At 35.5% G+C, this 24,537-nt stretch overlaps 1 pseudogene; it reads right to left on the minus strand.

Annotated features, from left to right (window-relative positions):
- Nucleotides 1-5,049: 5,049 nt before the first annotated feature.
- On the minus strand, nucleotides 5,050-7,758 carry LOC127415171 (arrestin domain-containing protein 3-like; annotated as a pseudogene).
- Between the last annotated feature and the right edge of the window lie 16,779 nt (nucleotides 7,759-24,537).

Below are 24,537 nucleotides of genomic sequence, written 5' to 3' on the forward strand. Positions count from 1 at the left end.
AGATCCATTTTCTGAAAGTTAAGCATCTCCATTCACTGACTAATTGTCATCTCTGACAATAGAATCAAGCCTAGGGAAAAACTGCGCTACATGTCTTTTGGCCTCTGGAGGTTCACTTATCCTGTAGTCAGCTGACAGCCCTCACGCCTTGTGCCACACTGTTGGCTGTATAACTCTGTTGCAATTGCAACGGTGCAATAACTTAGTTTGGATGAAACAGTTTCATCCACCAAGCTCTGTCTATCAATCTGCATGGCTGGTTAGCTAGTGGGACTGTTTGTAAAGTTGGTGTGGATTTTTTTTTTTTAAACTGACAGTACAGTAAAATACATTCTCAAACATATCTTTAATGTATCTAAGACAAGCTATCTAATTTGTCTTAGAACAAGGATTTTTACAAACAATACTATTTTTGCCCTAATATCAAAGGTCTTACTAGAAAAATGATCCATTGTGAATTTTCTTGATAAAATATGATTGTGCATGTAAATTTGCTAGAAATGGCATTTTAGCTTGGCATGAAGCTGACAATTTATACAAGGTTTATTTCTTCTGCTTCAAACTTCTGTCTGTTCATATGAATTAACAGTGTGTCACCGCTGTTCAAATGCACTTTGGGTCGCATTTATATGTATAAATGTTTTTCATCTGAAAGGACTGAATATTAAATGAAACAAATGACAATAAAATGCAAAGTAATCTCTTCAGTAATCAAAATACTTTTTGAATGTAACTATTCTAATTACCAATTATTTAAATTGTAACTGTAGTGGAATAGTTACTTATATTTTGTATTTTAAATACGTAATCTGTTACATGTATTCCATTACTTGTCAACCCTGATTATTGTAGGCCTAGATGTTTTGCCTGTGCCCAATGATTATAAAGGCATGAAGTTGAATATTTGATGTCACAGTTAAGGATAAGTGATAGTGAAGGGCTTGGGACTGTGACATCAGCCAATCAGATTTGTCATTACATAATTTTCCAGAGTGATTAGTCACATGCCATTTACAGCTCTGGTGATTGGCAGAAAAAATTTCTTTGCCCACAACTAAGAGACCTAATGAGCAAATATGCCAGAAAGCAGGTTTTGTTCTTCCAGGTGGCATACTCCTGCCAAGAAACTGCCTTTGAGATGATTGGGAATGCTAATGGATAACTCTCTCCAGGTATTACAGACCTCCATATAAACCAGTCTTCAAATGTGTCACAGAACCTTTTGTTGAAATTATTCTTCACCATGATATCTCATTTGAGGCTTTATTCCAGTTAATTAGCTATTATTTATTTAGCAGTGTTTCAGTTAATTTAACATAATTACATTAGAAAAGTTATTTACCTGGAGAATTTGACATTTGAGTTTAACCATTGAATAACATATTAATGTGATACTGCTGCGCACATGGAATAGAAAATGACACCATCCTTATATTAATGTTAAAAGTTTAATTAATGATCAGTGTGGTGCCCCAATTATCCTCTTTGTCTCATATACAATGTATTTGCCACTGTTTCTTTAATTAGTTTTAAGCGATCATTTTTACACACTGTAAATAGAGCATTTTGTTGACCTCCTGAGGTTTTGTCTAATGTTGTGCTTACTGCAGATATTATTTTCTGATGAGACAAGTCTACAAACACAGCATAAAAGGATTTCTGATTGGTAAGCGAATTACTACAATTACATGGCTTTGCAAGCTAAGTAACAGCATTTGTTTTCCAACAGAGGGAGGCTAAACTTATTCAATCACTATCATCCAAAGAGGGCTGACTTGGAGGTCTGCTGATCATGCACAGTTAAATCACCTGTGCTAAATTGCATTAATTAAATCAGACTTAATTAAATGAACTCAAAATAATTCGATTCCAAACTCTTTAAATGTAAAATTAAACAGTGAGAAAAGATTTCCCCCTCTTAAAGCATGATTTTATTAATGTGTTAACCCTACACCTTGCACAAATATATCATAATACTTTTCAGATTGAACAAATTCATTGTTCTCCACTTAGGAAGCTCAGAGTTCCATATTTCATTTTATTTTGAGGTGTCAAAGGTCACAGATTAGCTGTGATATTGATTCCACATCCTTCACTTTTCACTATAGTGTCTGTTGCTCACTATAGAGCACTCAGAATGAGGAGCGGTGAGTTAGTACATGGAAGAGCAGCAGCACACTGGAGCAGAAAGGTTGTCTGAGCAAATGTTGTGGGGGTCTGTGGAAAATATCTGTTTGAGCTCAGTGGCCTCCAGGTTGACAGGCTTCCTCTATATTTATGTTTCTGTGAGGGTTTATGTGTCATGGTAAATGCCATTCTGATGTTCCATTTATCTTCACATGTCTGTTTTCTAATAGGAACATGACAATTTCTCTCCTTTAGATGAATTAACTGAACTGATCTAATACAAATTGAGAATACAGAGAAAATATAGCCTATAATAGAGACCAGTGCATTCTTCAACATGGTAAATTACATTTATTAAACTTCAAGGAATAGTTCACCCCAAATTATAAACTTTTGAGCATAGTATAACTATAACCAATGGAGTTTTATGGATTATTTTTATGCTTCCTTTATATGCTATTTGAAGCTTCAAAGTTTTGGACCCTGTTGACCTGCATTTTATGGACCTACAGAGCTGAGATATTCTTACACATATAAGTCATACACATACTGTATATAAAGGCATAAGGTTGAGTATATGATGAGAAAATTTTCATTTTTGGGTGAACTATACCTTTAAGTATTTTCTGAAGTCTTTTAAATGAGTAAAGCATTTTTAATATATCCATAAATTCTTGTAGACGGGGACATTTGAAAATGATTCACTGTCATGCAGTGCATATACTATTTGTACATTAGTAACATTAATGCTGGAAAAGATGACAGAATTGCGGTGGGAGAGATAAGAGTTCGGGGCTGCTGTTAAAAGTACTGCTGTTAGCCGTGAAAGCTTGAGACTGTCTACCCCATTTTAACTGAACAATTACATAAGACACACTAATGATTCCCCAAGAACCCATAAGGAATCCCTACCAAAATTCCCAGAATAATTTGATATATTGATTAAAATGTGTCATTGTAAGTTGTAACACAAGAGTAAGATATTAGGCTTAATAATAGACTACATTTATTAGAATTTAAATAGTGGTCACCGTGACTGAGAAGTGTGTAGCAGACCTATAAATATGACATAGATAAGCTCTTACATATAGGTTATTACATGCCTTATTGATATGTTTTCTCTGTTATCACTATCGTATATCAGAATGGCTTGTGTATTTAAAGATATTGAGGAAGGGTCGCTCGTCACGGGAACAGCATAATAAATGTACAAATATATTTCTCCACATAGCATCCATGTAATAACTTTGTAGGCCCTATTTTAAGAGCATAAGCACTATGCAACAAGTCATTTGTGCAAAGTCAATGGGCAAGGCCATGAAGTTTTCGTATTTTCACGCAAGCATGCGCTAAGTCTAATGGGATGGGTCAAGTTCAATTTCATTTTGATGTTCTTTTCCGGTCATTGCAACATCTGGGTGCTATTAATATAGTCCATTCCCTGTCAAGCACCAGCAATATAAACAAAGACAGCACATTCATACGAAGTTGGCAATTTAAATGGGCTGTATGCAATGAATTAGAAGAATATAAATATGGACTTACATTCTTTTGTGCATTAACTGTGTCCTTGAATGTCATGTTTATGACTATGACAGTGACACGCTCCTTTTATACGCATGGAAAATATGGTTCTCATCAGGATTTGGATGTAAGCTCTGTTAAATTATAGAGAATGTTAGCATTATAAATCATATTGATTTAGTGACACAAATCATGGCTAGTATTAACAGTAATTGCATCAGCTTTTCAAGTTAGGCTGTGGATTTTGGCATGCACCACATTTCTACAGGTTGATTTTGCCTTCAAAATAAAAGTAATTTATTGAAACACACAAAACATATTGTAAATTCAAATTACACTTTAAACAGAAATATAATCAAAATAACTAAATGGTCAAAAAATACCTCCTTTATCCTCTCCAATTTCTTCCACCAGACTCTTTTGCAATGACTTCACTCTACGGCAACAGGTGAAATTAATACAAATGAGATCATAAATGCAATTTTAAATATAAATATAATAATACTCATAGTTGAAAAAATAAACCATGACCTCTAGATGGTTTTACACAAATCTCATACATTTTTGTTTCATAAAACTTCTACAATAGTGATTGTCAGGGACATTATTTGATGTTCTGTGCTTTCAGAGTTTGGACATTAACTTCAAAACTCTCCAAACAGCAAATGCAGGAACTGATTTTAGACTTTATGCTGAAAACAAACGTGGTCCTTAAACATATTAGCACAATGACCTATTTCTCTGGAACATAGCAAATTGTGATTTGTTTCACTTCATTAACATACACAAAATGCACCCACAGATAGTGCAAACACTCCCACCCAGGCCCACTTGGGCTTTGCGCTGGCACGGAAATTGTGTTTAGAATTAGCACTCTCGAGAAAATTGGATAAAAAGTAGCACTCGGTTGTTGCGCTGCACAGATAGTGCACTCATGATAATAGAGTCCTACAACTGTTTGTAATTGAGTTAACATGTTGTGTTTGAAAGATACCAACAACATTTTGGGTATATTAACTGCATGCATTTGAGAACTGGCAAAGAAAATGGACAATGTTGCGTTGTGTCGCCCCAATCATTTGAAAAAAAAAAAAAAAAAAAAAAAAAAAAAAATATATATATATATATAATAATCTAGTTTTATGTTTCTAGTATTCTAGTTTTGATGAAACACCAGGGGACCCCCTCAAAAAGTCTTACAGGGGAATAAAGCACCTTGGTACAAAGCAAATTTTAATTCTAAGAAATCATAAAGTATTACAAAGTATGTGGATGCATTATATTTTATAATTGCCCTTGCCCTTCATATATCTGTAAATAAATAAATTTTATTGTGTTTGTAGAGTAAGTGTAAAAAGTAATAAAAGGATGCTCATTGCATATGTTAATTTGAGATATTCAGTTTAAATTTAGTTTGGCCAGGTCCGGGTATAGTCCTGCCTTCAGTGCTTCGGCTGAGACCCCGTCATATAAAGGCAAGATGATCAGCAGCAGTTTAATCAAAGGGTTTTAGTGAATGAAACATCCAAAATAACCTGCAACAGAGAGAACAAAGTAGTCTTTTGGTGGTTAAGACAGAGAAACTTCAGTGAGAGTGTAATTTTTCCATGACAATTTCTGATTTATTCCAAGCAACCTGCCTTTTTTTCATCCCTTAGTTCCAAAACAAATACACTATTCATAAACAAAGACTTTATTCAAAAATCAGCCATTTAAACACAACCACTGACAAAACAAAACAAAGTCAATCACAAAATAAAATTAACCCACAGTGCCTTGTACTAACCTCCAGTATCGCTAAGGTAAAATCAAACATCTACAAATACACCACAGTGATAATGTTGTAGTCCATTAAATTTGATAATATACTGTAATGTCTTGGATTGGGGGTTGGTTGGGGGTGGATATTAGGAAGCTGGTGTTGTTGCTGTTCAGCATTTGTTGCCCACACATACTGTACTGTAAGGTTGCAAGATACCCAAGCCACACTTTCTTTTCACTGTTCAATACATACTGTACAAGACATCGTATTTTTCTGTGAGTTGGGTGCTTACAGAACCAGTTTCAGCCTGTTATTTCTAAAGATGGTTGGGGCAAAACATAAGTCTTTCAAAAAGAAAGGGGAAAGAGAGGTAGGCTCACTAACGTTACTGTTATTGGTCAATTATTGAATCAAATTACTGCTCAATGGCATTGTTGTTCTCCTTTCTTGAATACAAATCACATACAGTAAATCATCTGTGCAGCTGAAATAAAATCAAAACCTTTAGGAAACCTGGTAAAGTCCTAGTTTTTGGATACATACCTTCAGTCTATACTCCACTTGGAGGATACGGCAGTTTGGAATGGTGGAGGTGATTCCTGAGGGAATGGCTAATACTTTAGACAGATTCTCTCTGGTGGAAGAAGCTAAAGAGTCTCCCTTTTCCTTCAGAATCTCAGTGGTATAGACTGATCTTTTCCCCCCAGCAAAGAAGCTCTGCTTCTAGCAGATGATGTATTTTGGCACAATTTTTCGAGTTGAGCTGTTGACTTTCACCACTGACAACCAATCCTTCCCCTGTTTAGGAAGTAAACAAATGCATTATAGCTTGCAAAAAAAAAAGAAATAAAAAAAATAAAAGAATCAAATAAATGTTTTCCTGTTATTTAATGGTCTTTGTCCAAGAGTGTCCTTCTAAAATGTAAATTTAATATCTTGAATAGTTGCAGTAAAATCCCACTGGGATTATTTACAGTGCTTCTTACTTGGATGCTTTTATTGGGTTTGTCTCATTATTCTGGTTGTATTAATTGTTACCTTGCTGATAGCCTGTCTTTGGCAAAAAGATATTCATAGAAATTTTTCCAGAGGCAAAGAATATGACATTATTGTCTTTACTGCCATGCTGAGGTGTCTGAAAAGCAAAAAAAGCACAAAAACAATTGTTAGTGTTCAACAAAACTCTGAGTAATATAATCAGTTATTGCTTCCTATTTTAAGATAGTAATAGTATTTAAAGTGGTAATGAGTTCTATTATTATTGTTCCACATGTTCAGTATATTTCCTGAAACACAAACTGCATTAACTGTGTCTTTGAATATTACCTCTGACTTAACTGATAATTATTGTGATCATGCCAAGAGTGTTGTCTGATCATAATCAACTTGGGAAGCAAAGGTGAACTTTGTTTCAGATTTGCTTGCAGCAAGCAAAGACCTGCTCAACTTGGCCAAAAGTCTGTAGTGGATTTTACCATGAGCACCTTTAAAAGATGAGGGCAGACCCCTGTGAGAGAGGCACATTCTGCATTCATTTCAGGTAGAAAGACTTTGTATCGTATGATAGATAAGTTCTTCAGATTTACAGCATACATAGCCACTTACAGTCCCTACCATACAGAGGTATTGACCACATTTAAAAGTTAATTGCTCTAAGCTATAGGGTTCATACTGTCTGTTTCAAACGAAGTCGGATTTGTTCTCAGGAATTTATAAAGCAAATACTATTTATCTATCAGTCATATTCATCAACCAGATTCATAGATTGTGTCAGAGGGGAAACAAAGATGTTGACTTAACTGGCATTGAAGTTTGCAAAAGAGAACACATCTAGTCCAGCCACAAGAGTAAAAGAGCCTTACAAAAGGTACACACACAAACAACATGCGCACACACACATTTACATTTATTTATTTTATTTATTTTTTTGCCTTTGTTTTACATTATGATGATCAACTGTGCTGTATAATCTAAAAACCTAAATGTTAGAGAGAAAAAATAACAATCTGGCATTAATTTCAAAGATTTATTTGAACATATGAATGTGGGTATAACAGCATCTGTATCATGAGAAATTATTGTACCATCTGCTTTATCCTCTGGTAAGACAGACTGAGTATGTGAGAAATACTTTTTTTTTTATCCTTGTAGTAGGACACACTATCTTCACTCTGTGACTCAGTCCATGCCAAGTCGGCTTTGCCTTTCGCCTTGACAATGAGAGACTTGATCTTTATCTCCTTTGAGACCTCCACGATAACTCTGCCTGTCAAAGTATCCCCATTGCTAAAGGTGTTGAAGTCATTTAGGGCATCATACTCAAAAGTGAATCTCTGGATTGTCATCTCCTGGAAAGGCAGATGAAGACTGAAACTGTATTATTGTTGTAAATGGATTTGTAGGATGCCTGGAGTTGTTATTATCCCTCATGTCTTAAGAGAAACCTGGGGGTTTTCATACTGATGGAAAGCTCACCAAACTGGCTCAACAAGTTTCAATTTGAAAAGACATGCCTCTTACTTCACAACATCTACTACAACAAGTCTAACATGCAAATTGAATGTTAAAGGGATAGTTCCCCCCAACATGAAAATTCTGTTATCATTCATTCACCCTCACGTAGTTCTAATACTGTATGAATTTCATTCTTCCATGGAACACAAAAGGAGATGTTAGGCAGAATCACAGCCCCAGTCACCATTCATTGTGTGGCAAAAATATGCAGTGCAAGTGAATGGTGACTGAGGCTGTCAGTCCCTTACATCCTGCCTAACATCTCCTTTTGTGAGAATGAGTAAATGATGACAGAATTTAAATTGTGTAACTATACCTTTAACCACATGACAAAGTCAGAGTGATGTAACTATTTTTTATAGTTTCAGAGAGTCTACTGGGAATCTGCTTTTAGAGCAGGGTAGGGTAAACAGTGGCATTGTGAGGTAGGAAATAATGAGAATACAGCTCATGAAAAAAAGATAACTCTGTTCTCAGTGCACCTGGTCAAGTCAAATCATTGTTATTTGTATAATGGTTTTCACAACACATATCATCTCAAAACAGCTTTACAGAAAATTATGCTTTAACAGAAAAAGAAGCTGTAACATCTGTAATGCCTCAGAGTCAGAATTGTGTGGTTTGATAAAAACTGTGATTGTAAATTGTGCCTTAAAATGAATAAATAATAAGTAAATAATATTCGTATTTAGACCCCCAGTAAGCAAGCTAAAGGTGACTGGCAAGGAACACAACTCCATAAGATGTTGGTTAATGGAAAAAATAACCTATGAGAAACCAGGCTCACTGTAGGGGCAAGTTCCTCTCTGGCTAAACAGAATTAATTTAATGCCAGTCACCTATTGTTTGATCATTTGATAAAGATATTTACAAGTTGCAATGACTGATAAGGCAATCAAGTGTTGTTGACAATGAACAGTAAATATTGTTTATGTGCTGGATGGAAGTGTGTGGAATAAGATTCCTGAGCAGCTGAATTTTTCTGTTGTAGTGACCCATTTTCTCTACTTTGTAAGCACATGGTGCATATAAAATGGCAATACAATGGTTAATTATGAAGGGATGTGTAACAAAGGTTAAGGATGGGAAAGGAGGAGGTGGGAGCCGGCCGAACAGTCAAAATAATGAGTCTTTTTGTTTAAATTACATAAATACATACAGGGCAGCTGCATGTGGCTCTCTCTTGAGCTGCTGCGTCCCGCTGCACTTATCCCTCTCCTTGGCTGATTAGCCTGATTGGGGGCTGGGCGTGCGTAGTCATGGCCCGGCCCCGCCCTCCTCCTTGTCACATGAATAAACCAACAAAAAGCTTTTCTTGGTCACACTACATCCTAATGGTCATTTTAAAAACCTTTTTCTGCCGTGGTCTACGTTAGAAGATGCACATCAAAAATAGAATTCACATTTGTTAGTATGTAAACTGGATTTTAATACATTTAGAGTCATAAACATTTGTAGGTTACGTATGAGGAACTGCTTAAATGTGTTTGTTGCTTAAAGGCAACATTGTGCGACAGTGGAATGGATATGAGTAATGGATAATATTGGTATTTGTAATTTTTTTGAATGTGTTATTGCATGTGTTATACATTATAAGAAACTCTGACTGGACAAGTCAGTCATAAAGTACACTAAATTCTCCACAGTACTTGCACCTTCTCAGTAAATCTGCATTTTTATAAAAAACTTACATTTGGGTGGACAGAAATAGCTTGATTTTAACAGGCTCTAAGTTCACCAGAGGGAACACTAATTATCCTAATGGTAACTTCATACAAATCATGACTAACAACCACACACAATAAAACAATAACAATAGTCAAAAAAGCTAAAACTCTTAATTCTTGATAAAAATGATTATACTTCCCCATATGCAGTGGCGAATTCTCATGGCCAGCTGTCATGATTCACTGTTGTACCCTGTCATCTGTTCCTCCTGGACTACATTTCACATAATTCCCTGCCCTCATCACTGCCAGCTGTCCTTGAGTGTTTTCACCTGTCTTCCATTAAGTCATTATCCATTGTGTATATAATGCCCTGTTGTTTGCTTATTCTTTGTCAGTTGTTATGTGTTTTGACCTCCTGTGTATGACCAGTACCCATCGTGTGTGTTTTCCCTGTTCTTGTGTTTACCTCATTATTCTGTACTTTATTTTATTAAATAATGTTTCGCAGCACCTAGATCCAGCTCTCATGACTTTCTTCCAGACGTTACACCAGCAAAGCCTTCTCTGCTAGCCTAACATGCCAAATAAATATTTTTCATCTTCAATCACCTTTTTGCCTATGTATTTTTAATCGCTTTCCAGTCTTAATTAATCTACAAACAAATAGAGAAAAATGAGAAGTTTATCCAGTCAGAATTTATTCCTTGATGCTTACAAGCGAAGCGTGACAACTGTTTCACATATCACATGCCCAAAGCAGCACATGAGTCTGAGCTCCACCCCGTCGGCCTTCAGAATTTCTTCAGAATCCTGCAACAGTGCAAATGAATGCGCATCTAATGTCAGATTCATCAGCCAAACAGATTGATTTATTTGTTCTTGGTGGGCGTGATCTTTAGGATATGTCCCTGCCGAGGCCTTCCAACTGGCCTCGAGTGACGCAGTCATGCTTTAAGTGACATAATTTGAAAGTGAAGTGTGCTAGCTCTTGCTGAGGAGTCTACTGTCATTACTGCCGCTATCGCCAATGAGAAAGAGATCCTTATGGATTTAAAAACGCAAACTGTTTTGCACGACTGTGTGATTGCTTAATTTATTAATCAGGAAAGGAGGACTGATTTTCACTTCAAGCAAATTGGTAAGTGCTTTTTGCATTATTATAGCAACATCGGGAGTTTTCCAAGTATAAATTAAGCTGCTGGAGCATTCAGTGTCGGATCAAGCTATGAAAAGTAGTGCTGCATTCCATTCAACTCGGAAATTCGGATTTTACAACTTCCTACTAGGAAAAGCGCAATGGAATGCATCTTGAAGTCAGAATTACAACTTGTAGGTTTGCGCAGAAATTCTCAACTCCGATTTCGCTGAGATGCAGGGGCACGATGTCACACAAACATGTCGACACTCAGGGAGATATACAAAGTGATAAACATTCACTTTATTAAGTAATATCGATAAATGAGTTCGTTTCCACATTACATGATATTAAAGCTTGTTTTACAAATGCCTCTTTTGACAATCATACACCTGAAGCACAAATGCTAGCACTACAGCATTGTTTATCAGTTGGGTTGCTAGGAGACATCTCAAATGAGAGTCAAACCCCTGCTAAGCTAATGGGAGTGTTGCAGTTCCGAATATAGGGGAATGGAATGCATTTATGGTCGGAGATATCAAGTAGGAATATCCCACATCCAACTTGAATGGAACGCATCAAAACCGTGTACCCTGACGAAACGAAATTTATTGCAAGCAACATTTAAATCGCAAATATTATTAGATAGATTTTTCCAGGTATTATAGACCTCCTTGGTAGATTCATATGAAAAATTATAATTTTTAAATGTCTGTTCGGGAGACGTTCATTTAAAAAACAGTCATGCTGCAGTTAAAAATAGGCTTGCTTGAGCATTTAGTGTCGTTTCAAGTTCTGGCTTTCGTGCGTGGACTTGTTTTTAAAATGTCAATTGGTATTTCTAGTTAGCTGTAACATAATGTATGATGTCCAAAGGCATACGGTGTTTTATTCATTGTGAAACTGTGTTTTCTTAATGGCATGAATCACACTGAAGGCCTAGATTTTTAATGCACGGCCTGCCACTGCCCTTTGTCTTGCAAGCATTGGGCTTTTGGGTATTCCGCACAGCTGCAAATTTGCATTTAATGATTTGAGTTAGTATTATTTGAAGCCAAAGTTTAAGGAACATATACTGTATATTTGAGTTATGATACCACACGTCATTTCAAGTACTTTTTAATTAGGACCACTTTATTGTTTTTATTAATTACAACTTTAGGGGTTACAGTGTAACAGTATCTTGATTAAAACTTCTAAGAAAAGTAAAAAATTAAGCTTAAGTCAACTATTTTTATTTTAGATAAATATTATAAGTATTTACAGTGCATTATCTAACTGTTTAGTAATTACTTAAATATTAAGTAAAATTACAATAAAAAAGTTAAGCTCGATTCCAATTTTATTAGACTGTCACATGACAGTTCGTTTTTAATATTCTGACATCAGCAAAGTCTCTGACTAATTTCTCTGCATTGCTGCACAGTATTGCCTCCAGGCAGTAAAATAAATAGGACCCTCCATATTTTATTTTTCAAAATTAGTTTTTGGTAATGAGGTCCATTTTAGGCAATAAAATTTAACAATGCTTTCATAATCCATGCAATAGTATATCAATACCATCAAAAGACCCATTAGTGTAATGTGTGGAAATGAACTCGTCTTATGTTCCAAACTGATATTGAAAATGTTTATTTCTGAAGCTATGCAGGAAGGGCAGTATTTGATTCTATAGATTCTCAGAAAATAGCCAAACACACTCACGCATGACTGTAACTTGATTCAAAGCTGATACAGACATGGGGTTTCAAGGTCAGGATTATCAGACATGTCCAATAAATATTTAATCTCCAGCTCTTCGTCAAATGTTAGTTTTATTGTGAAGCTGCTCAGTTAAATTTTTTTGAAGCTAGTCATTATGAAATTCTTTGAAATTCTTTGATCATCTTCTTTTTTTTTTTTTTTTTTTCTCCACTGGGCAATTTAATGAGAACATTTATAATTAATTCATGTCATAGTCTCAGCATAGCTATCAGACAAGAAAAATGTAATTGCATTAATATAATACAGTTACCTTTGCACTGCTTAAGCTTTAGCCTATTACATATTTTTTCTCTATAGATCTCTATACAATAGGTAAATGTTTTTCACTTGAACTGAACTGTGTGAGGGATCACTTTGTATTAACTCTTGGTCCCATGTGACTTATGCAGCCTTTCCTGTTCTTATCTAAGAATAGACAGAGTAAAAGTTTTCAGACTAACTTTTTTCTCAATTGCTTATTAAGGGCCACAAACTTAAATCTTAAATGACCTCATGTAGGGCAAAAGAGAAAATGTTTTAACATCACACATATTAGGATTTTTACATGTATTTTCTAACACAGTTGGGTCAGTGGACTTGAATGAAACTCCAATTCTTTATTCAGGCTCAAGCTTGATTAAACACTACTACATCAGAGCCAATTTAATGATGCTGAAAGCCAAATGTTTCACAGTGGATCTTTTTGATGCTTTTAAGAAATCAGAATCAATAATCTATCCTCCTGGATTTCCGAGGTTGTCTGCTGTGTTAACACCTTGTTTTACATTTATTTATTTTACAGACACTTCTGTCTGAAGCAGGGGCAGAGGAACCATTATAACTTACTTTTAGAAATAACTGAATTCGCTAACCCACTTTTTAAGAAAAAATCATTTCATTTTAATGGGTTTATTTTGCTTAATTGTAGTGCAAGGGAAAAAATTGCAGCTGCACACCAAAAACTAAGCCTTACAGACCAAGGCTGCATTCCATTTCAAATTTTTATCCCCTTCCCTCGCAAACTTCACTCCATCTCATGGACTCGGATGTACGTCACTGCTTACGTTGTGCGAGTGTCCACTAATGGTGGAAGACGTGCAGTGGGTTTAACTGGAACACCCTTAACCCTTGATCACTTTGAGCATGCTGAAGGCTGATGTCAATTTGTGGAATTATTTAGTGATTTTTGCACCTGAGAAAACAATGTTTTCGGTGATTGATTTCAAAGGCTTATGTATAAATTCCGTATGTTTAATTTTTTTTTTCATTAGAATGAATTGTTAGAAAGGATTAATCAAGATTTACACAAATGAAAATGTTAACATAACAATGAACACAAAGGCTATAGCTGTGTGATAAACAGTTTAAGGTAGCTACAAGTATTATGCTGTTAAATCTCAATATAACTCTTCTAAACTGCTTAATTGACCTAACTTCACTTCCATCATACATTAGAGTTGTATGGGGGTGGGGTTTATGAAGTGCAATCTGCTGTCACATCACAATCAAGTTGCATTGTGGGATATGGAGCTGCCTGAAGCGTACATCAGAGTAGATTCTGCTCCCTCTGTCAAAATCGAAGGGTTGAGGGTCTGTAAACAGAAACTTCCCTCACTCACTTAACGAAGTGGAACAGACTTTCAAAATGGCAGCGGGGATTCCCCTGAGGGGAAGTGCTTTGGGGAGTTAGGAGTGGATGTTAAAAGTGAAGTGAAACGCAGCCCAAGCAGAAGCCTCTTCCAGCTTGTTTCTTCAGCAGTGGGCGGAACTAACTCAAAAGTGGTAATCCCACTGGCTAGTGTAATGGGAGCCAGCTGATAGATAGCTGAGCAATGTGTATAAACCTCACTCTCTTAACCTCAAGCACTAGTGACTAATGCTACAGGCATTAGCCTCCTTGTTAGCGCACCCGCCTCCCATGCCAGAGATGCCAGTTCGAGTCCCATACAGAGCAGGTAGAACAGGAGTGTCACACTACTGCTCACAGTCAACATTTCAATTCAGCAGATCAGTTTGAGTGAACGCAGACAACATGACTAATATTAATGAGCCCAACAGCCTGCCAGTTACCACAGACACTGAGTCAAGACAGGAGCGTAAAAAAGAAGTCATCTTTGACTATTGTAAGTTAATGTTGTTAAACAGATAAAAACATGTTACATTTTGGTAACTTTCAGCCACTTTTATGACCTCTTAGTCTTTTTCACTGAAATGACCAATAATGTCTCATGTACAACCACCAGCCAAAAAAAAAAAAAAAAAAAACTGAAGGGAACAGACATTCAGGATTTTTTTCATAGAGTCATGTGTGTGACAACAATAATCTAAACACATCTAAACAATTATATTGTTCTTCAACTTTTCCATGATGTATTTATTTGTTGGCTATTATACTGAATTTAGATTAATGGAAATGGTAGGCTAATGGTGACGTTTGTCTGTGGCATATCTAAAAAAAAATAATAATAATAATAATAAATTTAAAAAAAGATCAGTGTTTAAGACAACAGTGTAGACAAAGAGGTGACAAGCTTCTGAAACTGTTCAGGTTAGATCATTTTTGACACGAACATTAAGGATTTTTTATTATTATTATTATTTTTATTTATTGTATTTTAATCTGTAGAAAATCTTTAAAACTGTCGTATTGTGAAGAGAGGCTGATGAGATTTAGAATGTGTCCCCCCCCTTCAGTATGGAGTATTTCTGTAAACATACAATTTTTAGAACCGTTTCTGGCCTAGAGCTTTTCAAATGTGTGTTGAGGATAATATCTGACTAAATAGAGGCGTTTTGGCCATTATGCCTCTGAGAGATGATAAAACAAGTGCGATGTAAAATTATGAGCTTACAGAGATGTTATGGCCTGGCAGAGGAGATCAGTGCTATAGTGGAGTATTTATGGAGGAGATATCTGGATTAAAAGGCCTAGGCAGACAGAAAGAGAAAAGCAGAGAGAACACCAATCAAGCCAATCTATAATTTGTAAATAATTACATTAATTGTTGCTATTAAATTCAATAATCCATTTACACATGAACACACTTGCACACAAGTTTGAAAAATGTTATCATGTGGCACACTGCATCTTATTGTAAGAAAAACGTCAGAAGTATTAATTGAAATCATAATTATTATAGTCGATAATCAGATGAACACACACACACACACAGTTTAGACACACACATAGAGGGCAGTGACATCACAGCTGTTGGTTTTATGAAGAAGCACTTCTCCCTGGAATTCCGACATCTGAGCATTCACTGGCACATCTAACTGAATCCCACACACACTCAAACAGGAACAAGCAGGCATACACACATGAAAACATGGGCACTTGATGGTTGTATGAATGAACCCATGATAATATATTTTTGAAAAACTGTATTTGTTTTTTATTTAAAAGTCATCCTAACTGACTGTCTTTCTGCATCAAGTCAGCTGTGTCTGAGTTGTGACTTGTGAGTCATTTAACATCTGAAAAATAAGATGAAAAGAAAAAAAAAGTACAGAATTAGTATTCATAATGAGCTGCGTGTTTTGTTTGTAGTGTCTGGGATATCTGTATTTCCTGTGGTAGATGCTCACATTTAATCCAGGTGTGCTTCAAAATAAAAACCCAAACAGAGACTTGACCTTAGAAAAGTTTAGTAAATATGCATGTTAGATACAGAATGTGTATTCTTTTACTTGGTTCGCTGAGTGCATGGGTTGGTCTCCGCTTTCTTACAGTGAGTATACAGCAAAGTAGTAAAGTCAAGTAATTTTTATTTGTATAGCGCTTTTCACAACACACATCGTTTCAAAGCAGCTTTACAGAAAATCATGCTTTAACAGAAAAGGAAGCTGTAATATATGTAATATATTACATAGTCTTCATTGTGCAGTTTGATAAAAAATGTATTAAATATAATATATTATAAATATTTATTATTGCTGTTTAGCAAGTTCCCCTCTGGCTAAACAGCATGAATATAATGCCAATAGCAGTTTTTTTGTATTTATTTTTTTATGTGCAGTGCAAGTCATGGTTTAAAATTAGTAAACTATGTAAGTGTTAAGGGCCAATGTTAAAACAAAATGATTTTATATGAACTGTAAGATTAATGACTAATGTCTTTGAAGTCCATCCTGGATTAACTGTGGAAGTTATACATAGATACACTGTCCTTTGTAATTTGGCTGGTGAAGGCTTTAGTTGGTAATTAATTTATTATCTATGCATTTCATTTTAAGAATATAGTCCATCCTTTGACCAAGGTGATGAAGGCAGAGATCAGTGACATGCATCACAGTTCAACTAGACAAAGTAGTCCATTATATTTCGTTTTTTAGAAATTGTTACTATACATTTCGTGCATTTGTCTGTTTCAGTGGGTGACTATTGTGCATGGGTGGGGTGTGTTCATAGGACCTCTCTTGACAAAGGAAGAATTATACAGAGATACAGTGTCCTCTACAGGCAGATTAATAAAGTGCATTGCTCAATAAAAAATTTTTTAAAAATCTTAATAGGCCTAGTAATAATAAACATATTTTTAGACAGTGTTTAGTCACTTTTACTTCGACACACCTGAAGTTTTAGTTGTGGTTAAATTGATTATTGTTTGTATTATTGCATCATGACTGCAATTATGTCTTTTTGTTTTTAACTTTTTACGTGAAAATTATTTGTTCATCCAATTTGTTTGTTTGTTTATTTGTTTGTTCATATGATTTATTTATTTAATTTGTAAGTCCTGCAAGTGATTATTCGGATCCTCAAGAATGTTCACGTCATACAAAATGGATTACATGGCCCTGGATTTTCCTTGGTGTTGAAGATAATAAGCACTTACAGTAAAAGACTGGGAGACTCATGGCTCTGGGCCTGCTGGAATAAGCCTGGAGTTTGTTTGAAAACAAGGAATTTACCTGGACCGTTATGACAAGGCTACATTTACATGCACCCTCATAATGCGATTACATTGCGATTAAGGCAATGCTGCGATTAAACTGTTGCTCATGTTAACAAAATACTGCGATTATGATGTTGTTATTATGCTAATAATCAGAGTAATGGTAATCGCAGTAAGATATGTGGAGTACTCCTATTTTAATCACTTTAGCCTATACAAGCACACACGCTTTAATCACATTTCCTCCACTCTGACCAAAGTGCACCTGTGTCAGTGCTGCAGATGGATGATGCGCTCAAGCACAGGTTTCAAAAACATCACTAAACAGAAGCAGCTGCACTTACTTCTCAGCTTCACGTGTAAAGGCAGTTCACTGCACCGTTTTCCAGCAGTGGTGCTCCCCCCGCTGCAGAATCTACAGCCCCAAAGCAAAAAAATTAAATATTTTCCCAAGTTGTGAATGTCCGGTAGCAGTATGAATTGAATGTTGGTGAGATAAAAAGACCATATTCTGCAAAATAATGGCAAGGAAACACGTTACACAATACATAATAACAACATCTAGTGTGTATTAAGATTCGCAAAACAAATTACTCTTATGAACAATTATTTTTAGTGAATCAAAACAGACAGTGCATCCAGAGTAGTCGAAAATTACTCTTATAAACTGGTTCTTTTAATAAATCGTTCAAAAATTCTCTTTATGACAAATATTTAAAGATACATATTTTCAACAAGATGTTTTTTGTAATAATTATTAATTTATAAAAAAAAGCATTAAAACACCACATTTCTCAGCGAATAATCAGAGTATTGGCAAATTGCATGTAAACGGGATTGAAGAGGTTTGCCCAAATCATCTAAACATCTTACTCTTTTTATTACACTCTGATTACACCAATAATCAGAGTATTGGTGTACATGTAAACTTAGCCAATTATCCTTTTGGCACTCCCAAGTTGTCAAATGTTGAAGCATGACTTTATAATGTTAAACTCTGGTGCATTTTTGGGCTGTGTCCCACAATTTTTCATACTCAAATTTAAAAGCTCACCATTCACACATACTGTGGATTAATTGCAAAAAATTGGTCTCATTTTTCAGAGAACCGTCCAAATAAAATAAAAAAGACTCTTTTTTTTATTTTTTTAATATGTATATGTTTATAATCTTATGAAAAACAGATTTATTTTTTTAAGGAAAAAAAAAAACTTTGTAAACATGTAATTCTGGTTCTGTTCACTCAACCTCACCTTGAAAAGTCTAATTTTATTCCACTAGGTGGCAAAAAGCACTAGAACATTTTTATTTATTTTTTTCTCTATCACATTCCATCACAATATTCAGATCTGAAATTTAGGTGGCGCTCTAACGCATTTTAACCCTCACAGATGTGCCCGTCCATAGACATTCAGTCTAATTTTCAGTTCAAGCACCACCCTTGTTATTTCATTGAATATCTTAGCCTCTGAGTGGACATTTTATCATCAATAGTCAAAAACATATTTCTTTGATTATTTGTTTTGCATGCTTTTCTTTCTGGATGGAATATATTGTTCTGGACATCTAAGATATAACATTAGATTATTCAGCCAAGCAAGCTCACAGACAAGTAAACAATGGCTTCCTAAGATAAAAGCAGATATACATTTTTGGCTATTTGGGGCTTACAGCACCAGTTACGGGAGCGTAAACGATACATTTGTATTTGATGACTTATAGAAATCATATTTCACTTTGTGATTCTTTTGAAAATCTGTGGTATTATGGCAACAAAAATAACTGTACAGTCACATTCCTGAGAATGAGTTTTCATTCCTGAGCTTTCATTTGATATGACTTGTCCATTTTGGTGCTATGTGAAGGACTTTTATTTTTATATAAAAATTTCTACCCCATTTCTTCTGGGGGTGCTATGTAATATAAATGCAGAAGTGATGGATATTACTGAAAAGTTCATATTCTAAGCTTTCAAATGATACCTCATATGCCTGACTTATGTTTATGGATACTTTAATGTTTTAAGCATAAACTTTTTCCGCAATATAATGCGATATAGAGTTTAGAAAATGAATGATTGTTTTTCTGAAATAAATAAATAAGTAATATATACTTTATTTATATATATTTGTGTGTGTGTGTGTGTGTGTGTGTGTGTTTGTTTATTGTTGTAGTCCTCAGTAAAAACACAGCCTAGTACACAACCTAATCATACCCTAAAGATCAGTAAATAAATACTTGGCAAGCATTCATATAACGATGCTGAAGGTTATTCAGTCAGGACCAGTTACATCAAATGATTATTACTAGAATCCTTGAATGAATAGTTTATTTGACTTTTATTGACAACTGAAGCATCTGTTGGTGTTGGCGATATGGTTCTGTTCTGGGCAAACTCTCCGTCCATCCATGCAGCCATACATGGATGGAGCAGAGAGAATAACCCTCCCCTCCAACCCCTCCCCCCAGAGGTAACAGAACAGATCCAGCAGATTTATATTACGACATATATTTATATTGTACAATTTTCACATTTCTGACAGCGCAATATGTTACAATAGATCATTTGCATAAAATAGATTAGATAGAATCTAATAGATATTACTCCAAATATAACAAGTTGGAAAATCAAGAGCAGTCCGCAAACACATTAAAGACAGACTTACAATTGATTGTCAGTCTGGAATTACAAAGAGTGCAGAATAACAGGACATATGTTGAGATAACTAAATGCAAATATTTCAAGATATGGAGCTGGGCATGGAGGGGGGTGTTAAGTGTAGCCTGCATCCATGCAATGGAAAGGCAGCTGAGAGAATGAATGAAGGGAGGACATAAAATGGACCATTTGATAGGAGACTGAATTGTATTGATAGAGGTCATTAACAGCTGAGCGTCAGCTGATTGCAAGCTTGACTAACGTGACCTGCCTAAACTATAGGTTTTGGTGTCTGCAAAGTAATGTTGTTACTGTATGTTGTTCATGTACTTGACTTGGTTAAATGTTTAACAAATATTTTTGTTCACACAACAGCGAAGTCTCTCTTACTGAATTTGTGGTAACATCTAAATTAACTGGTTTGAAGTAAAAAATATATTTAATCACTAAGTCAACCAGATTACATTGTTACACCAACAAAACACATTTTAAGGGTTAGGTCAGGTAGAAATAGGTTGTTAAAGTCCCCGTGAAGTGCCTTGACGAACACAGTTAAATTTAATGTTTTGAGCATCTCCTACTGAAACAGGAAGTGGGGGTGGGACATGTCGAGCGACTCATCCCATTTTTAAAATAGCTAATAGGCTTTAGTTTACAGCCACACACACACACACACAGACAGACATACCCCCTTCCACCATGCTGCTCATATCAGAGCCACTTACCGAGGAAACTAGTGAAGTGATTTCAATACCGGCCAGCTTTTCTAAAGACTGATGAATGATGATCTAACTGAAAACATTAATCCATAACCAACCCACGAAAGTACACTGCACATCACAATCTTTGCTTACGACGAGGCTGAATATATCCATGTTTTGAATCACAATTCACTAAGCATAAAGAATAACACTTCCTCTAGGTGTACATCCCAAGTAACCTCCGGCTGCACAAAAAATATAAATAAACTCCAGCAATTTTCCTCACATCTAGAACCCGGGTTGGTGTGTCCCATTCAGAAGTGATCATCCCTATGCTCTATTCCCTTCTAAGACAATTACTCTTCATTGTGAGAGCTTCAGATGGCTGAAAGGTGATAAAAGACATTCAGAACTCACCTTTTAAGCAATTCGTATTGGAAAGTCAGTTTGAAACGACCCTACAGCATGGACTGTACTCCCTTCAAAGTGCCCTGCGAAGGCATGATCAGCGCCAGTTACAACACAGCCAGATGCGCTGAACAGTTTTAGTGAGAGGGTAAGTTCTCATTTTAGGAAGCATTTCACTGTCAAAAAAAAATACAAATAAATAAATAAATAACTTTATGAACAACAACAAAGGCTGGACAACTAATAGTTTAAATGGGACACGCAGAGTTTTCAAAACAAACCTCAGTAATGGTGACACTCAACAAACGCCATTAAATAAAATATAAGTTCTTAACATCACCACACAACTGTTAACTAATAGTAATGACATAAATAACAAAAACAGCACAAATAAAGTCCACAAATCGCAAAAAAAAAAAAAAGCCTACAACACTAACCTCATTATTTATTCATGTTGCAATGCATGCTGGGAGATGGCAAATCTTTGCTTTTTCAGGCAACTTTGTTAAGTGAGTTGAAATGGCTAATACAATTGTTAATGCAACTTAAGTACAAGTTCATAGAATCAAAACTTAAGTGAAGTTGGCATGAAATTTGAGTTGTCAACTCAAAAAAGCTCATTGATACAACTAAACCAACATGGATGTTGGATGCTGGAAGAGAGAGTCTGAGCATTTTAAATGCTTACAGTATGTCTTCTGAAAAAAATTGTTGTCAATGTTTAGAAGTACACTAGCATATAGATGATCTTAAAGCTAATAGATACTAAAATCAGTAAAACTTTAATTTTTATTTTACAGGATCTTTAAGGTAACAATTGCAGGTTACCACTTTTAAAGTCTTCATGAAGTGCCTTTACGAACTCAGTTTTCTTTAGCCGGTTGATGTATTTCCTAGTGAAACATGAAGTTGGGGCAGCTCATGGCTTTTTCTTTAAATAGCCAATAGACCTTATTTACAGCAGCGCCATCTTTGATTTTTGACTGGAATGAAAATGAGGCTGTACCATCTCTGAACGACCCTACAGCATGAAATGTGCTCTCTCCGAAGTGCATTGTGAATGTATTACCAGCTCAGGTGAGAACACATCCATGTGCACTGATCAGATGTAGGGGGAGTGTGAAATATACATGAGAAAGACAATAAAAGCAATGCAAATGCCGTAACAAAGTCAGTCATTTAAAATGGTTTAATAACTATAACAGTAAGGTAACACTACGTTTTAAAACACTATAAACAATAGCAATATTGTTCAGATTATATTCAGATATTCAACTACAAAACATAGATGGCACTTATGGAAATCCCTTTGCAAACCTCTGAACTATGGCAAGGTGGCACAGCTCAACCTGTAAACCTTCCTTCAACAGCACACACAAGTCTCTTGAGATTTAAGGATTTCCCCAGGAAAGCTAAGGCCAGGCTGCCTGATGTGTGAAAGATCAAAAAAGCTAAAAGAGGAAGAATTCAACCTGTACAACCTGCAAAAACTTGCCCACAACCATATGGGAATATTTGTCAATGGATTTTTTTTTTAGGAGCTAATGGCAAAATAACTAATAAAATAACAATGTTTTCTAATACTTGTACTCTCTAAACAGATTGTGGCACTCAACCTGTGACCTGATCAAGAATAAGGCCAGACAAAGGATTAATATGACTGCTTTCATCTGGCAATACAATTCACATGAGCACTAAAAATGTGCAGATGTTAAGAAATTTGTGAGGGCAGCATAAATTAATCTTTATTTCTGTGTCACACCCCTCCTCCCCAACTGCTGAGTGTGTTGCTCTTGCTCAGTTTGAGCCTTTTTAAACTGAAACAAAACAGATGTTATGAGATATTCAAATCTCCCATTCAGACTTCACACATTGATAGATGTCTAATTGTGTGAAGATACTGCTGTTACTTCATTTCCAGAAACATTTCTTTTAAAAACATCATTTGAACTCCACTCCTTACATTCATATAATTTCACACACATAACTCTGAAAACAAAGTGGAAAATACAGTTCTGCTTGTGGATATCTAGTTAACCCAGAACCTTGCAAACACATCTTCAGGAGGACTGATAAAAAGCCTGTGTGACTTTATTCCCAGAAGTTGCATTAAGACAGCCAATCGGATCGGAACTGGCAAATAAGTAATAAATAGGCTCTACCTTTCTCTGGTTACTGTTGTGGGTTTTCATTAAAAAGAGGGATGAGATTTGTCATTTTGTGATTTCTGCTGTTACATTTTCCCAGTTCACACTGCCATCCATAATTCTGGTTTTCCCCACATGCCATTTCAGTCTGCCAGTCTGAATTTTAATCAAATTTTAAATGCTTGTTCAATTGAGCTTGTTAAAACATCACATGTTAAATGTAATGACTGTTTTCATTTAATATCATAAAAATATCTGGAGTTTATCATTCAATTCCAGAGACATAAAAATATTCCTGTATGCTTTTTTTTTCTTATGTACAATAGCATTAGGCAAATATTTGCACCAAATGTTTTAATATATTATACAATATATTATATCTGGGGACATGTTTACTGAGTGGGCAACATACTTCAGTTTTAATCTCACAAAGCTAAAGATTAAAGTAGATATTTAGGGTATCAAACACTTTGTGTTGAAATATGGTGGCTAATTTATCCCGTTTGAAGCGCATGGCATAAATGCATTCTGTTGCCATATGCTCGGAAGATGACGTGTAAGGAAACAAATCTGCAAGGCTCCCGTTAGCTTAGCAGGTGTTTGACTGTCACCAGAGATGTCTCCTAACAACCCATTTCATAAACAATTCTGCAAGGCTAGCATTTGTGCTACAGGTGTATGATTGTCAAAAGAGAGTATAATTTATCATGTTTTGAACACCTGTCTCTGCTAATGTTTGTTAAATCAGCTTTAATATCATGTAATGTAGGAACTTTGACTCAATTATCAATATTATTTAATAAAATACATGTTTATCACTTATTTTGTACATCTCCCTGGGTGCCAACATGTTTGTGTGAAGTCACGCACCTGCATCTTGGCGAAATCTGAGTTTAAAATTTCTGCACGAGTTTCCAAGTTGGAATTCTGACTTCAAGTGGCGTTCCATTGCACTTTTCCTAGTAGGAAGTTCCGACTTTCCGAATTGAATGGAACACAGCATAATTACCCTCTTTTGCTGCTCTCAGTATGGCTGAGTTCGGAATATCATGCTACCATACTACTCATACTATTTCTGCCATATGGCAGAAGTACTAAGAGTAGTACGGGTAGAATGCCATCCCGAACTCATGATTCCAGATGGGTAAGTGGTTAATTAAAAGCCACACCCTACTGATGTAATTGATAGCCTTATAAAGTAGGCCCAGGTGTGTGGTTTGGGAGAGGTGTGAAGGTGAGTTGTTTTTTG

Source organism: Myxocyprinus asiaticus, chromosome 24, assembly GCF_019703515.2.
Source record: "Myxocyprinus asiaticus isolate MX2 ecotype Aquarium Trade chromosome 24, UBuf_Myxa_2, whole genome shotgun sequence".
Classification (NCBI taxonomy): Eukaryota; Metazoa; Chordata; class Actinopteri; order Cypriniformes; family Catostomidae; genus Myxocyprinus; species Myxocyprinus asiaticus.